Genomic DNA, 17505 nt, shown 5'->3' on the forward strand with positions numbered 1-17505 from the left:
GTGGATCTCCTGGTGTGTGGAGCAAGAATGGCCAGCTGAAAAGATGCCCTGAGAACACACCACAGGTCGTTGAGCAAACAGGAAGAGGACTTTCAAATAGAACACAAAAGGCAGGTCTGAGGATTGATCACCTGATAGCAGGCCAGTAGAGTTCAAATAGATGTCCAGACAGGCAAGAACAGAAATTGTGGGAAAGCCCACCACAAGGTGGTACTATGCCATGGTATCCACATTGCACCCAGCGCTGTATCCAGACTGCAGCAAGCACTATGCTTCTCATTGAGGTGGTTTACATAAAGCATAGCTACTGAGGAGTTAGTGTGAACTAAGTGTCTTGCCAGTGTGAACAACTTGAAAGTTAGTGACGGGCTGATTTACTGTGTAGTAACTTGCCAGTGTAGACTTGGCCTGAGTAAACTGATGATTTTTCAGGGCCCAATTCAAAGTTAAAGAGGTTGATGAGTCAACTTCATTTGCATACCCTCTACTGAAAATGTTTTGCCACCAGTTCTTCAAATTCATTGCTTTAAGAGGAATTGTGCAGATAAACCTGAAGGCAGCATTTGGACTTGCATGTGGAAAAAGAAGTGTATTTTGTTCTGACCACCTGCTGATTATGTACTTAAAGTTACTACTGAAAGATTTCCTGAATAGGTCATAAACCGACGTTTAAAAGTATTGTCTAAAATATTTTAAAATCTTGAAAACAAAATCTCTTCCGTAGTCTAAAGCAGTGTGGTACGAGTACCCTTGGGGGTACTCAAGAGAAGTCTGTGGGAGGGGGTACATCAACACAACTGAAATTTGGAGAAAACTGAATTTTTGTTTAAAGTTTTACAGCGCTTTATTTTTGTACTTTATACACCCAAAATTTTAATTGCCTTCCCAACTACGATTAAGTTCTTTAAACAAATATGTTGCAATGGTAGAAAAAAATGTCTGAAAACTAGGTACTGGGGGTACTTATAAATTATTTTTAAGGGGTACTTTATAAAGAAAGGTTGAGAAACACTAGTCTAAAGTGTGTGTCATTTCAGCCTGTTTTCAAAATTCCATCGTATCTCCAGGTCATCATCTTGGTCTGTGTATAATCAGTGCTGTTCTTAAGGGATGTGATTAGTTAAGTAAGAAAGCTATAATTGAATTTGAATTTTTGATTCTAAATGCTCATGACCTACTTTTCTTGTCTGGCTTGTCAGATGTAACCCTTCATAGAATTCCAGTTGTCTAATCTTCATGTTTAGTGCTGTGTTTAGAAAAAGACCATATTTTGCCAATTTCAAGGGAGCCTCAAGCTGCTCCCCCTGTGCCTGCTCAAACTACTATCCTAGCATTTACATGCTCCTCTGTGTGGGAAGTGATGATAGTGCTTGAAAAATGTGTGCAGAGGTATCTGTGAATGTATGCCGCTTCTTGAAAATGTGGGTTTTTTTATTCTCCATAAACAGTACAAAATATGCGGTTAGTGCCATCACATTTAGCTATGACATGGCTTATGCCATTGTAAACAATTTAATTTTCTGTACTTACTGTATAGAATTGCCTGAACCATCTAGTTCAGTGGTGGGCAACCTGTGGCCTGAGGGCCACTTGAAGCCCATTGGGGTTCTATGTGTGGCCCACATGCAGGGTTGCCAGACTCCACTGGTTTCCATCCACATAGTTATTTTCCTGCTGCTCTTACTAAAGTGGCATACATGTAAAGCTGTGGTCTCCAACCTTTTTACACCCAAGATCACTTTTTAAGTGACAGAACAAGCCAACGTCTACCGCCCCACCTCTTCCTTGAAGCCCCACCCTCTCTATTCTCCTTCTCTCCATCACTTGCTATCCCCAACCCTTATACTGCTGCTTTTTTTTCTCAATTCTTACGTAGGAAGAGGTTTTTCCAACATTTGGCCTGTCTAGACTGGACCAAATGTCAGAAAAAAACCTTTTTTTGGAAGCCCCCTTATTCTTGTGGAAAGAGGAATATAGGGGTGACCGAAAGATCATGTTTGCTCTCTCACCAAAAGAAGCAGAAGAACAAACGCATCCCTGGATGTAGAAGAGTTTTTCTGGGATATCTCTGGAATCCTGAAAAACTCCTGCAGTCTAACTGTACCCTCGCTGGGTTGAGACAGGATGTGTAGGCTCTGGGGTGGGAATGAGGGATTTGGGTGTGGGAAGGGGTGAGAAGGGCAAGCGCTGGGAAGAAATCTGGATGCAGGAGAAGGTGGATAAAGGGACGCTGGCCCGGGGAGGGGGCACCAGGCTGGGCAGTGTTGGGGTCAGATATAGGGTTAGGGTACTAAGCAAGCCACAGACTTCTGGATGTGAGAGTTCAGGAATTTGGGTTGGGGTATGTGAGGGGCTTAGGGCAGGGGGTTCCAGTGTATGATGGGCTCAGATGTAGGGTCTGGGGGAAAGGGGAGTGTAGGAGCGGTATGATGCTGTGGCCAGATGGGGGCTTGGCCCCAATTTGGGGTTTGTTGGCCAGGCTTCATTTTCAAATAAAATACTATGTCAAACACAAAAAGTTTCTGCATTGTCTTTATTGCTGAGAAGGGGAGGGAACCTGTTTTGAGTCGGGGTCATCAGTTGGGGACACAAGTGAGATGCAAAAAAACCCTCCCCCTCCCCCCCAGCTTCACTAATTTGGCCCCAACTGTATTGGTGGGAACAGGGGACAGTACTGGGGAAGGGTGCTAGTATGTGCTTTGGCAGGGGACAGGGTGCCAGTGGGGACAGAGTTCTGTGGCTGGGGGCAGGGGAGTGGGGACAGAGTGCTGTGGCTGGGGAGAGGGAACTGGGGGGTGGGGGCAGGGGAGAGGGAACGGTAGTGGGGACAGGGGGCAGGGTGCCAGTGGACGCAGAGAGTCCCCTGCATCTGCCTCCTCCCAGAATTCCCCGCCCCCAGAGGGAAGCTGGCGCGTGCCTCCTCTGTGCCCAACTCTCCCCCGCCTCCCCCCATGGCGCAGGGAAACCCCATGCGTGGCTGCCCCGGGGCCGAAACCCCCCCGTGGCGCAGGGAAGCCTCGCACGCGCCTGCCCCAGGGCCAACCCCCCTGCCCCCTGTGGCACAGGAAAACTCCGTGCGTGCCTGCCCCGGGGCTGAAACCCCCGCATGCACGTGCCCCGGGGTCGACTCACCCCTCCTGCGCTGGGGCAGGGAAGTTGCCATGCTCCTCCTCTGGGGCCGACGCTCCCTCCCGCAGCGCGCCCAGCAGAGCAGCCAGCGCACTTCTGGAACCCCTGGAAGTGGCGCTAAGCTGTAGGACTTCTGTCCACCCGTGGGAAGCCGACACTACCTCCATTTTCACTGGAGGTAGGTAGTGGGGCTTCTCGGGAGTGGGGGGGAAAATGGGATGGGGCCTAGATGCCTTGCGATCGACTGGTCGAGGCCTCGCGATCGACCTGTTGGTGACCACGGATGTAAAGCAAGGGCACGTGAAGGGAGGCGCCTGTTGATTGCATACAACATTGACTGAGAGAGCTGTGCGCTCCCTCTTCAACTAATCAAAGCACTGCTAGTGTTCAGTCAGCCCATCCTGCAAATTCTAGATACACAAGCACAGTTAGCAAAACTACTCTATCCCAGGAGACAGTCTTGATTTTAAAAAACTTGTGGCCCACTGAGATAAAGAAGGGCCACTCACTAGTCTAGGATGCCCATCGCTGATCTAGTTAGAACCACCAACCAAAGACTTTATTTTTAATACTGATAAGAAAACCCTGTTCCCCACAACATAACATGCTCAAATTACAACCTAGATTACTGCTAATTTATTCTCTGTGTGGTAGGTTTTGTTTAATCTTGCAAAGCGTGAGTGTTTTATTTTGTCAACACGACACTGAAGTTCAAGCAAAAATACAGATTTTGATGGATAATTTTCTGCACTGTAGTAACTTGGATTATAATATCAAAATAGCTATGGTAAGACAGCTACCCTGTACTTAATTTCTCTGCATCGTTTTAGAATGTAAACCTAGAATTACATGATCCACAGTCAAAATAAGGTGTTAGTACTAAACAGTAATATGCATAGTTCATTTAAAGCAGCACTGCATTTCCTGTTGTTGCTTTATTTATCACATGCTGTCCATAGACTGTGAATAGATGGTTGAGAATAGTGTGGGTTGACTTAACCCCTTTCCCGAATATGATTTCACTATAGAAAACATGAGGCTTCAGTGGTTTATTAAATATGTAAAACTTGAAAATACTTCTAGGGTTGATATGTTTCCTGTAACATAATGAACTCTTTTTAATGCAGCAACTCTGTTCTGTACTGAGGTTCTTACTATGACAGATGTTTTTGTGATTACAAATTTAGTATGACTTGTTTTTTAACTGCTGTAACATCAATAAATAGCTGAATTTTAGAAGCCAATTTCATAATAATTAAAATCTTCGTTAAAATCCCTTCGTTGCTTGTGATATAGCGGCAGTGGGATGGGAGGGGAATGCAAGTAGTCACCTTGACTATCCGATAAGTCTAGCTTTATCGGGTCGTTGACTATCAGACTACTCTTTTACATCCCTAGATCCTATTTTGAGATGAACAGAAGTAGGGGTGTGTGTGTATAGTTTGTTTATATATTGAGTCCAGGATAAATTAACCATTTAAGCATTCTCTGTACCCTTTACAGCAGAAAGTTCTTATAAAGGGATTCTGCCCATCCTAGGACATTGTTTAAATAGCTGTGGACAGTGTAAAGGACTTCTGATGTGTTTCAAGTAGGCCTGGTTATACACCACAGTTAGTATATCACAAATGAAGCTGGGAACTTTTGTGGAGAAAAGCTGAGTGGGTGAATTGTTGAAGGAGAGTGGTGGGAAGAAGGATTTAGTGTGTTTTTTAAATTTGGAGAAGGGGGGCACAGGGAAAAAGGGAAGACTAGCACAAGAGAAGACAGATTTGTGATCTGTCTTTTTATGTTTTTCTTAGGTTGTATGCTATTCGGGATAAGGACTGTATGTAGAGATTTTTCCTTATTCTGTTTGGAAAGAGACTGCAGTAGAACCCATAATATACTAGGCAAACTAGTAGATATTACAGTAAAACTCCATTGGTCCGGCATCCAATGCTCCGGCACTCCTGATGGTCCAGCACCATCAGGAACCCGGAAGTGCTCTGGCTGCCAGACAACTGGAGCTGCTCTGCGCCCGGCTTCCCCAATTCAGCCGCTGCTGAAACTGACCAGCAGCTGAATTGGGGAAGCTGGGGTGCTGCCCCTCGGGGTTGAGGGACTAACCCAGCAGCACCCCAGCTGCTCTTGGGGACACCTGGGTAAGAGTAGCTGGAGTGCTGCCAGGTTGGTCCCGTGGCGCTGCGGGACCAACCCGGCAGCACCCCAGCTGCTGTGCCCCAGGCGTCCCCAAGTCAGCTACTGCTGAAACTGAGCTGCTCTGCCCCGGGCTTCCTGGAGTCAGCCGCTGATCAGTTTCAGCAGCAGCTGAATCGGGGACGCCTGGGGCAGAGCAGCTGGGGTGCTGCCAGGTTGGTTACATAGCGCCGCTCCTCGGCGCTGTGGGACCAACCCAGCAGCACCCCATCTGCACTGCCCCAGGCGTCCCCGATTCAGCTGCTCCTGAAACTGACCAGCAGCAGCTGAATCGGGGACGCCTGGGGCAGAGCCGGACTATTGGAAGGGGGGCTATACTGGGTCTGGGGTGGCATCCACCCCACCCCACCCCAGACCCCTTATTAGTCCCCCCTTCCGATAGTCCGGCATATCTGATAATCCGGCACTCCCTGGGTCCTAAAGGTGACGGATTATCGGAATTTTACTGTACTAATAAGCTACTATCTGTTTGGTAGTGGGTGTCTTTGTCAAGAACTTCTAAATGGTAAGAGCTAGGACTATCAAATTCAGTATACTGCTTGTGCTTATCATAACTCAAAGTAAGGTAATGGTTTGGTTGTGCCAGGAAAATGGGATGTGCCTGGAATGAGAATGCTTCTCATAAAACAGTACAGAAAAAAGACAGAATCACCAAGCAGGTGAAAGGGGCTTGCTGGGGGTATGCACCCTACCCCTGGTCTGGGACTGGCCCAGTCTCGAGCCTTCTGCCCCTCAGGTGTCCTTAAGGTGAGTGGGGTGGACTGCTCCATCTCCCCTCCTCCCCCGATTCATACAGGAACATTGCTGTCTGTTCCCCTTCGTCAGGGAGCAAGATGCAAGTGCAAGTGCACAGTTTGCTGCATTCCTCTCTCTGGCTGGGGAGCTCAAGGGGCAGGCGAAGCTGGACTTGCTCCAGACAGAGGACGTGTTCTGCGTGCCCAGCTTGTACCTGCAGGAGCTGTATCGGCCATGTGGAGGCACTTCTCATCTGGCCCCAAGCTCCTGTGGTAGGAGAGAACTGGGGTTTTCCTCTCTCCCTGGGGCAGCTAGCATACTGAGCCCCACATCCCTAATCCCATCCCAGAGCAATGATTCAAATGAAATATGTATATTTTCATTTTATTTCCCAGAAAAACAATAATTAAGGACCCAAGCAGTGTTGGGTAAACTTTTTTTTTTTTTAAAACATAATCAGATGAGTTAGAAGTACTTTCAGGTATTATACTTACCTCTGATACCTTGCTCCATGGCAGAATACAGACATGCTTGAAGGATCCTGCCAAGAGATCCACTTTGTAAGGTGTGGGTTAGATTTTGTTTTTCAGATATGTCCTAAGTGTAAATCTGTAGTTTGTCTAATATGCTTGCCCCTTGTTAATGTTTTATGATCACATTTTCTTACTCAGGTCAGGTCTTTGTTCAGGTCACTTTTCTTTCCCCTTTCTTGTGAGAATTGTTTTGTTTAATCTTTTTTCTGACTGATTTTAGCTGTTACTTGTAGCAATAGTAATTTTTTTAAAGAACACATTTATGACTGAACTCCTGTTGAAATGGACTGTCTTTTTAATCTAGATTATCCATAAAATGGACTGGATTCTCTGAAAATTACTTAGCAGTGTGGAACTTTAAACATTCTTTTAGAAAGGGAGCTACTACACACCCTCAGATTGTTTTAAAGAAATGTAAATGAGTTTAATTTGTTTGTGTGTTTGGCATGGGTTGCTTTGATTAGAGCTTGAAAAAAATCCATTCCTTTATCCTTTCTGGGTGATAGGCAAATCCAGTATCGTTACCTATATTTTTAATATCATAGGGATTATGTCTGTTGAAATTTATAGCGGAAATGCAAATTTAGCACTCCTTCCTCTCCTTCTTTCAGCCACAGCAGGCACCTGACCAACATGGAATGTATCAAAAAGAACAACACAAACAATCAAAAAAGGTCCCATTTTACCAAACCAAAATGCTAAATTGTGCACACTTCTCTCTCTCAGGAAAGAGAACAAACAACAGACACAGATTTTAATTATGTATTGCTGTACAGGTTGGACCTGACTGGTCCAGCACCCTGGGGACCTGACTGGTCCCGGATGAGGAATTTTTTCGGACCGTGGGAGGTCATTTCAGGCCCCTTGCTGCCGCCACTCCCCTGGACTTCCTGGTGCCCTCCCTTCCCACCCCCCCGCCCAGTCCAGCTGAGCCGTGCACCGGCTACCCCCACCCTCCAACCCAGTTGAACTGTGCGCCAGCTCCTGGACCCCCACCTTCCTGCAGCTCACTGGGACTTTCTGATCCTGGAACATTCCTGGTTGTGCCAGACCATAGATGTTGCCGGACCAGAGAATCCCAGATTTGAGAGGCTCAGCCTTACTTGCAAGCTCTTGAATGAGAGAGCTCACAGAATAGTTTCTGTTTGAATAACTTATACCGGTGGCTATGGGGTAAAAACTTTTTGAAAATGTTTGCCTTGTTGTCATGGACAGGCTTGTGTCTCTTGACATGTGTTGGATTTTTTTTTTAAGATTAGCCTGAAAGTAGGTAGTGTTGAGGATCTTTAAAAGATAATAGGTTTGAAGGGAGGGCAGTGAAGGAGAGGAGATTCACTGTTCCAACATGGTGGTGATGGGAAGGAAAGAAGGAGAAATCATGCCAAACTGGATTAGCAAGCTATATAGTACTGCCCAAATATAGTTTAGAAGTGGACATGAAAACCAAAATTTTTTTAAGGGTGGGGTAGTACATAAGCTATGGCTAACAAAGATTTGTTGCTGTTTGCAGTATGCTCTGGAGGTGACGTGATCCCAGTCCGACAGTTTGAGTGTGTCTGGCCAGAATACAGACATACTTGAAGGACCCTGACAAGAGAGCTACATAAGCTATTGGGCCAACTTTTTTTGGGATATGTCTTGATTAAAAATCTATAGTTTGTTGCAATATTACTAATCTTCTTAGCAATACCAAGCAAAGCAATGTATCTTTAAGAAAAATGAGAGTTTGAAAGTATTAGAGCAAAGGTGAGGAAACCTCAGTCCAGGAGGCTGGTTGTGGCCCCCAGCTTGCCTGAATCTGGCCTCTTGGCCCAGCAGTGCAGAGCCCACGCTGGTGCTCCAGCCCCCCACCTACAGAGCTAGAGCACACAAAATCTATGAAAAGTTGCAACTCCCAAATCTGGGATTCTCTCGTCCAGCAACATCCATGGTCTGGCATGACCACGGATGTTCCTGGATGAGAGAGTTGTGGGGCATAACGTGGGAGCCTGGTGCAGCTCTGGCAGTCTACTAGCAGCAGGGCCACAGCAGCCTGGAAGCTGTCTGCTGCCCGGCAGTGTGGCATGGACCACAGCAGACCAGAAGGGGAAGTCTGGCTGGGCCACATCAGCCCGGGCATCATTGTTGTGAATGGGCTGTCTGCTTCCTGGCATTGGGGCTGGGATTGCAGCCATGACAGCCCAGGAGAGGAAGTTGGCTGTAGCAACCCGGCAGAATCAGTGCAGCCAGGGCCACGTCCCACTTGGCAGTGGGACTGAGGCTGCGGCAGCCCTATCAGACAATCTGCCATTTGGCAGTGGGGCTGGAGCTGCCAGGCTGGCAGCAGAGTCGGGGCTGAAACTGACCTGCAGACAGCCCAACTGCACTGAAGGAGCCATCAGTGGGGAGACGCAGCAGGCTGAGGGGCTCGTATCGGGGACTTCCTCTTGACCAGAAAATTTCCCTCATCCAGGACCGGTCAGGTCTTGGGGTGCTGGACAAGAAGGTCCAACCTGTAGCCTGCCTCCCGTCTCCTCCAGGCTCTGGTGCACAAGGGCAATGTGAGGAGTGTCTTTCTCCTTCTCAGTCAAGGGCTTCTCACTTTGCTTCTCTCTTGTGTGTAGCCCCCGATTGATTTTTCTGTGGGTCAGCAGCCTCCAACCCAAAAAAGGTTTCCCACGCCCGTATTAGATGCATTCTAAAATCTACTTCCAGAAGTTGTTTTACAAAGTTAAACTAGGGAATTGTCAAATATTAGCTATGGGGTTGGCAACCTCTGGGTGCACAAACTGATTTTCACTGGCATGTGGGATGGGAGCTCAGCTCCACCCCTCCGCCTACACAGCTGGGAGCTTCTGCTGTGGCTCCAGCCTTAGCTGCGTGGCTGAAGGCTGGAGCATGAGCTCCAAGCTCCCTGCTGGGAGGAGGGGGCAGGAGAAGTGCATGCACATCCCTGGGGCTGCCTCTGCCCAGCTGGGGCATGCAGCTCCCGGTAACTTAAGGGGTCAACCCTCCACCCCTTCCTGGCTACAGGCTTCTTGCTTAGGGAGGAGCAGGGCTGGGCGGTGGGCACACATGGTGTGCCGGGCTGCTCCCTGTGGGCTGTGTGTGGGGTCAGGGAGCCCCTTTGCCAGTGACCCTCTGTGCCTGGCTGGGCTGGAGCCAGCCTTGGGCAGTCTGGGCTCTGCCTGCCCCAGCTGCAGCCCTGGAGCTGTAGGCAGGAGCAGCCCGAGGCCGGCTGCAGCAGCTGGCGCCCTAGGCGGGGCGGCACAATCGGCGCCCCTGCCTGCACGGCCGTCAATGGCCATGTCGTCATCACAGGCCAGCCCCGGCGCCCCGTGACGTCGTCATCGAGCGCCCAGGCCAACGGCACCCTAGGCAGCTGCCTAGCTTGCATAGGCTCACGGGCTGCCTCTGGCTGTAGGCCAGGGGCTGGTCCAGGCAGGCAGGAGACTGCTCTCTCCATCTCTTCTCGCCCCAGCGCTGCTGCCCTCCACAGGGGGCGTGCTGGGGCCACAGGGATGTGGGAGTGGGAGGGGGTGAAAGAGGATGCAGGGGCAGGATGGGTGGGAGCAGTGGTTGCACTGAGGGGCATGGGGCAATGCTGGGGGAGTTCATGGGGCTGAGGGAAGATGTGAGGGGGATACAATTTTACTTTGCAGAAGCCGCACTTTCCTTCACTCCCCACTTCTTTGCCTCCCTCCCCAACTAGCTATTTGACTGCATTATCACCCTCTCATCTCCTGCCTCCAAACTCTCTCTCTTACCCCCTGCCTCCCGCTCCTGCCACCAAACTCCCTTCCAGACCCTGCCCTCCTCACCCTGTCCTGCATTCCTATCCCACTCACTGGCAGCCCTATCCCACTCATTAATGTCTCATTTCTGCTCCCACCCCAGAGCCTAAGGAGGTCCACTAATTCGGGAACCCCAGAAAAGTAAATCTGGTCTTTGGGAAGCCCCGAACCTTAGTCTTCCCTGTCCCTTTCTCTCACTCTGTGGGGGCTGTAGTACTGGAGGAGTGAGGTGTCTCGGTTGGGGGCCACATCAGTGAGGATTGGGGGGTTTTGGAGGTGGTTTTATTTGCTTCTCACTTGCACGGTCCCCAACTCATTTTTCTGTGGGTCAGCGACTCCCAACCCTAAAAAGGTTCCTCACCCCTGCCATAAATAAAAAACACATTGAAACCTTTTGTGTTGGACATAATATTTTACTTTATTTAAAATCAGGTTTGATAAACTAACATGAGAAAGTTAAAATGCTTAATAATTTAAATTAAACTGTTCTCCCCAGCTGCAGCACTAGCTAAATGGCTTCAGTGTAATTATGTAATTAACAATGATTTTCCATTAGCAACCGGTAGTCTGCGGAATGGTTTGCATTGACCCTGGTGGTCCACAGGGCGCATGGTGGAGAGATCAGGAGAGTGGCAGGTCCAGGGCAGGAGGGTTAAATTTTGGCACGCCACTTAGCTGTTGAATTCAGTAGAAAAATTAATGAAGTATAGGTGTCTTTATCAGAAGAGTAATTGTATATTGTTTATTAGGCACTGCTTTGCCCTGCAAAAAGATTTTACACAGCTGTGAGAAAAGACTATCCTGATACTTTAGTTGCAGTTTTCCTGTAGTCTTAGACACAGGCATCTTTTGCTAGAGTCTAAAGCAGTGGTCCCCAACATTTTGGGGCTGCCGGGCACCTGGGGGCGGGGCTGCTCACGCGCCGTGCGTCTGGGGGTGGGACCACTCACGGGCCACGGGCCTGGGGGTGGGGCCAAGCATGCGCTGTGCACCCGGGGCTGGCGCTGGCATGTCCCGTGACCCCGGGGCAGGGGCCGCCCATGTGCCCAGGGCTGGCACCTGCCATACGCCCGGGGGCGGGGCCAGCCCAGATTGCTCTGCGGGCGCACATAAATGGCCCGGCGGGTGCCATGGCACCCACAGGCACTGCGTTGGGGATCACTAGTCTAAAGGTTTACATACAACTGTATTTTTTATATTAAAAATAATTATTACATAATTGTTCATGAATATTTATAAACTTAAGTTTTATAATTAACTCCTTTTGTGGTTGAATGACTCTCTTCTGACATTTGTTTACTGGGGTATGTTGAGAAATACTGGAATCATTGGCTAAAAAAATCTTTTCTGACTTTTGATTTGTAACAAGTGTATTTCTGTATTATTATGTGACAAATTATATTACTTAAGAAGTAAAGTCAAGAGTAGGAAATGTTACCATTGCTGTGCAACTTTAATTTCTCCCCTTCCTTTGTGCTTGCAGCTTGTGAACTACATGAGATTGGGGTCCTGTGGGAAATATGGAACAGATCATATAATTAAAGGATATATCATAATGCATTTGCAGAAAGAAGCAGAATTAAAGTTGCATACACAGCCATCAGTCTGGCATTTCTTTGCTTTTAAGTGCTTGGCTTGACAACCTAACATTCTTAGAAAAAAAAATTATTTACAACTGTAACAACATCCCATCACATGTAGGAATCTCTGAACCCTGAACTTCTGCACTATAGCACAGATTGCAACCACTTAATCTAAAGGACAAGCTACAGTAGACAGCAACAGGGGAGTGGTCTTGGTAAGGCTAGTCTTATTCTTTTTAGGGATGTAAGCAACTAGTCAAGTAGTCAACTACCCAATAAGCCTAGCCGGCACCATCTCTGTTGGGGGCAGGGGCGCAGCAGGGAAACTGCAAGTGGGGACTCAGGCAGTCTCCTCCTCTTCTCCCCCTCCACCCCATGCTGGTTCCCACTGCAGCTGTTTCAGCCTTTGAAATGTACAAGAGCCCCACAGGGCTCTTGTACATTTCAAAAGCAGAAGCACAGGAAGGAGCAGGGGGCCAGCAGGGACTCAAGTAGTTCCTCACTCCTCAGTGTTCCCATTGTGGCAGCTCAGGACTCTTGTACATTTCAAAGGCTGAAGCAGCCGCAGTAGGAACTGGCGCAAGCGGAGACTGCTCGAGTTCCCGCTGGCCTTGTGTTCCCTGCAGCACCCTCCCCACCTGGCTGCCTCTGAGAGGCAACAAGGGGGTGGGGACAGGAGCTGGTGCTGGGGGGAGCTGGCTTAAAGCCAGCTCCCCGCAGCACCTCCTCCAGGGTGCTGCCTATCCCCGTGCCCCCACTACCTCTATCAGAGGTGGTGTGTGTGTGGGGAAATAGGGGAGGCTGCTGCAAAGCGGCCCCAGTCTACAGGGGTCACAGAGGGGAGCTACAGCGTGGGTGGCTCCTGGAGCTAGCACCAGCCAGGACTGCTCAGTCCCAGCTCGAGCTGGATTCTGGAGATACTTCTGCTGCGGCTCTGCAGAGTGGTCCTACTGACTAATTATGTAGTTGATAAACATTGTATCTACTATGTGATTAGCTTGATAACTGCATTTTAACATCTTTAAGCAGCTCCTCAAAAGGTATATGGGTAAAAGGTTCTAGAGAAGTGTACCCCCATTTGGTAAAATCTAGGAATTCACAGAAGAATCCGTGATTCTGTGCCAATCTATGGGCCTGACCCAAAGCCCATTGTTGGCAGCAGAAAGTCTCCCACAGATAAACGAGACTAATTGGCACAATAAATAGCTATCCCGGAGTACTGCCACTCAATACAAAATTAGAGAGCTGGAAAAAACTGGAAAGTTTTTAAAGTGTAATTTAAGTAGTATTTGTGGGAGTGGTAGCTCATGGTTGTTTGCTCACAGCAGGAAAGATTGCAGGTTTTTTATTCTGCAGCACTGCTATGCTTTATTTTCTCCATTTAAGTGTAGACATTGAGGGGGGAAATTAAATTCTACAACTTTTAATTGATTTCATTTTCAGTGTCCTAGTGCTCCAATGTTTGGGTTTCAAACACTGCCCAAGAGTCTTGGTCTAAGCACTATTTTCAGCCTTTTAAAAAAAGTGTTGGAACCTTTTTGTAGTCTATGATTTCATAACTTCGTTTAAAACAAATAAGTTATAGATGCTGGAATTATGGGTCCTGGGGTGCAGCACTCCCTGGCTAGAAGTGATTTCCATGATACACAGGGCTAGCACAACGGCTGCAAGATCTCTAGATTATTCTTGAGCATATTTTTAGAGATCCTTCTAATGAATAACAAAAGAAATGTTCAGATTATGTGTTGTAACTGTGGTCTTTCACCACTAACGTAAATGGCTCTTTAATAAATTTTGGGTTACGAATTGTTCAGATTGGTTTGGGTTTATATGCACTGAAGGATTTCTAGAAATAGCTATGAGGATTAAACTGAAAGGATTTGAGAGAGTAAACATCACTTCAATGAAATTCATGGATGGGACTCAATTTTGTGAGACTCTGCCACCATCAGAAAGGCTGGGTCTACACTGGCATGATTTTGCACAAGAACTCTTTTGCGGAAGAGTTCTTGTGCAAAAACTCTTCCAGAAGAGAGCGTCTACACTGGCATGTGCCTTTGCGCAAGAGCATCCTTGCCAGTGTAGATGCTCTCTTGCGCAAGAAAGCTCTGATGGCCATTTTAACCATAGGGCTTTCTTGTGCAAGAAATTCATATTGCCGGTCTACACTGGCCTCTTGCGTGAGAACAGTTGCACAAGAGGGCTTATTCCTGAGTGGGAGCATCATAATTCTTGTGCAGAAGCCCTGATTTCATACAGTAGAATGTCCGTGTTCTTGCACAAGAACTCGCGGCCAGTGTACACAGGCAGGAAGTTTTGGCGCAAAAGCAGCTGCTTTTGCGCAAGATCACACCAATGTAGACACGGCCAAATATTAAAGTAAGTAAACAGGATCTAAGATGACTTACCATTTGGGGTAATGTAGAGGAGATGTAGCACAGAAGAACACAGCTATTAAATAAAATAGCTTAAGGGAAGCAACAGTTGTTTGTACCTGCATCTACAAAGGAGTAGTAGCTTCTCATAAAGTGTGCTAGGCAGGCCCGCAGATGTGGGAGGGCAGAGAGGGCAGTTGCTCCAGGGCCCAGTGTTTCCAAGGGGCTCAGGACTCCCACCTGCCTGTTGCTGGTATTAGAGTGGTATTAGAGTTGCCACATGTCCGGTTTTGAACCTGACAGTCCAGTATTTGAGCTCTCTGTTCAGGAAACAAATTGAGAAAATATAAATGAGAAAATATATATGTCCAGTATTTTCTAAATAAAATGTAATGTAGATTGTGATGTAATGTCAAGTGTGTCCGGTATTTTTATTGAAACCATCTGGCAACCCTAAGTGCTAGAGAAGAAGAAAATTCCATTCCTTTGTAGTAAGCAGTGAACACAGCATGGTTAATGTAGTGTTAACCATCATGCTATTGTATGAGCCTGTTGTAGATATCTTAATTGAATTTGGTGTACTTTTGAAATGTATCTGAATATCTTTGGCGGTATTAAAACAATCTAGAAATGCAATTTCACATTCATATGCAAGATACCCTGTTCAGTTCATATTGAGCATTCTGGACTTAGTGTCTGATTGTGTGTACTCCAGTAGGCACACTGTAATCAAAGGAGAAGATGTCCATTAGCTGCTGATTATTACTTCTGGGCTCTTTCTTATGAACAGGTATTGCTGTCCTTTTGTGCATGAGAATGAGCAATGTTTCCTGAACAATTTTTTGCAGTTAGTGCTTAATTGGGTGACTACTCCAGATCTTCCTCCATTTTGTACCAAATAAATGTTCTTGTTTAGCCCTCCCACCTTCCGATGTAATCATTCAAATGGATACTGAGATCTGTGTTTAAAGAAAAACAAGCACTCTGGATATTTTAAGCGATATTACTATAGATTACAAATAATCTGTATTGTTTCTAGAATCAGGACAGCTTTTTGGAAGCAGATTGACATAGTACCCTTCATGTCTCTCCATCGGTGCTGAAGCAGTAACTCATTGTTTAGAATGATATTAAGATACTTTTTCCATTTTAAAACACAGCTGTTTTATGTCTGCTCTTCTTCACAAGCTGATAGACTAGGAAGCCTTCCTTATTCTTAGCATGATTAAGCCCTGTTTTATTTGATCTTGAAGCTGGGATATCCTACTGCATTAGTGTTCTAAATCTATTGAAATGTATTTTTGGTACCATCCCAAGTTCATGGACATTGACTTACTTTTATGATAGTAATATCAAACTGTGATGCAGATCTTTTAACTCAACATGCTGATCCCGTCTGATCAGAATCATAGATGCTTACTTTATTGGCTAAAATAAATCTTCATTAGTATCATAAAACCAAAGCAGGACAGGTAGCTAAACTCTTTTCTGAGTCATTTGTCAACAGATTTGTCATCTCAGTTTGATTTGTGGAATATTTAGCATCAGTGTGAGCTAGGATAATCCAGATCCAGGTTGAAGTTCCGTAGCTGGATGTGGATAAGGTGAGAATTACCTGAAGTAGGAAATTACTTATTGTAATGAGAGAGCTATTCCCAGTTTCTAACCATATCCATTTTATTCTTCTTATAATTTTCCACTTCTCCACTTCAGGTATTCTCACGTTTTTATCCACATTGACCCTGATTGAATGAGCTCTGTAACACTCCCATATTATCCCTCCTGTCTGTTTATTTTTCTTTCACTTCATGTGCCTGATGAAGTGAGTTGCAAATCACAAATGCTTATGTCATAATAAAATTGTTAGTCTTTAAGGTGCCATTGGACTCCTGGCTTTTGCTGTAACTGACCAATATGGCTACCTCTGAAACCAGTTTGAGAGTGAGAAATTAATACAGGCAGTCCCCGGGTTACGTACAAGATAGGGACTGTAGGTTTGTACTTAAGTCGAATTTGTACTGAAGTCGGAACCGGCATCCAGATTCAGCCGCTGCTGAAACTGACCAGCGGCTGACTACAGGAAGCCCGAGGCAGAGTTTCTCAGCCCCAGGCTTCCTGGAATCAGCTGCTGATCAGTTTCAACAGCAGCTGAATCTGGACGCCTGGGACAGAGCAGCTGGGGCGCTGCCGGGTAGGTCTCCGCAGCGCCGCACCTCAGCGCTGCGGGGACCAACCCGGCAGCACCCCAGGTGCTCTACCCCAGGTGTCCCCAAGTCAGCTGCTGCTGAAACTGATCAGCGGCTGATTCCAGGAAGCCGGGGGCAGAGCAACTCTGCCTCGTGCTTCCTGTAGTCAGCCGCTGGTCAGTTTCAGCAGCGGCTGACTTGGGGACGCCTGGGGCAGAGCAGCTGGGGTGCTGCCGGGTTGGTCCAGTAGCGTCGAGGAGCGGCACTGCGAGACCAACCGGCAGCGCCCCAGCTGCTCTACCACAGGCGTCCCAAGAAAGCCTGGTCTGCTGCGGGGGAGGGGGGGCACTAGCTGCGTGCCGCCCCCCCCCCCCCAGCAGACCATGGAGACTCGGGCGACGGGAGCGCCCAGACGCGCCGCGGTCCCGCCGCCCGGGTCCTCCGCGGCTTTGCTCCGCGTCTCCCTGGTCTCCCTGGGACGGGAGTGCCCAGATGCGCCGCGGTCCCGCCCCAGCAGACCAGGGAGACGCGGAGCAGCTTTTCTCGCCCCGGAGGACGAGGGCGGCAGGATCTCGGCACGTTTGGGCGGTCCCGCCGGCCGCATCCTCTGGGGCAAGAAAAGCCCCGTTCGTAAGTGCGGATCTGACATAAGTCGGATCCGCGTAACTCGGGGACTGCCTGTACTGCAGAAATATAATAAAGAGCAGAACATTTTTTTGTCAAAATTTTCTTGCTAAATTCTAGAAAAACACAAAAGCGGAGGAACACAGATGTATCTGAATAGTGTGTTAAGCCTGTGTAATTTATTCAAATGATGTAGTGGGTTGTTCTGGGGGAAGTGAAGGAATAAATCTGAACTGAATTTGTATTTTAAGCCTGATACAATTTAAAACGGCTAAAATCTGTAGTACTCCTTCAAAATCCAGCATTTAGGGTAGAAGAATGAATTCAGTCTACTCTATACTGACTTTTTAATCCCAACAATTGCAACT

The 17505-nt window shown here is 47.4% G+C and overlaps 1 protein-coding gene across 1 annotated transcript in view; it reads left to right on the top strand.

Annotated features, from left to right (window-relative positions):
• IPMK (inositol polyphosphate multikinase) overlaps positions 1 to 17505 on the top strand; it is an 88181-nt gene that overhangs the window by 28400 nt on the left and 42276 nt on the right. The gene's annotated exons all lie outside the window — the stretch shown is intronic.

Source organism: Pelodiscus sinensis, chromosome 8, assembly GCF_052426305.1.
Source record: "Pelodiscus sinensis isolate ZL-2025 chromosome 8, ASM5242630v1, whole genome shotgun sequence".
NCBI lineage: Eukaryota > Metazoa > Chordata > Testudines > Trionychidae > Pelodiscus > Pelodiscus sinensis.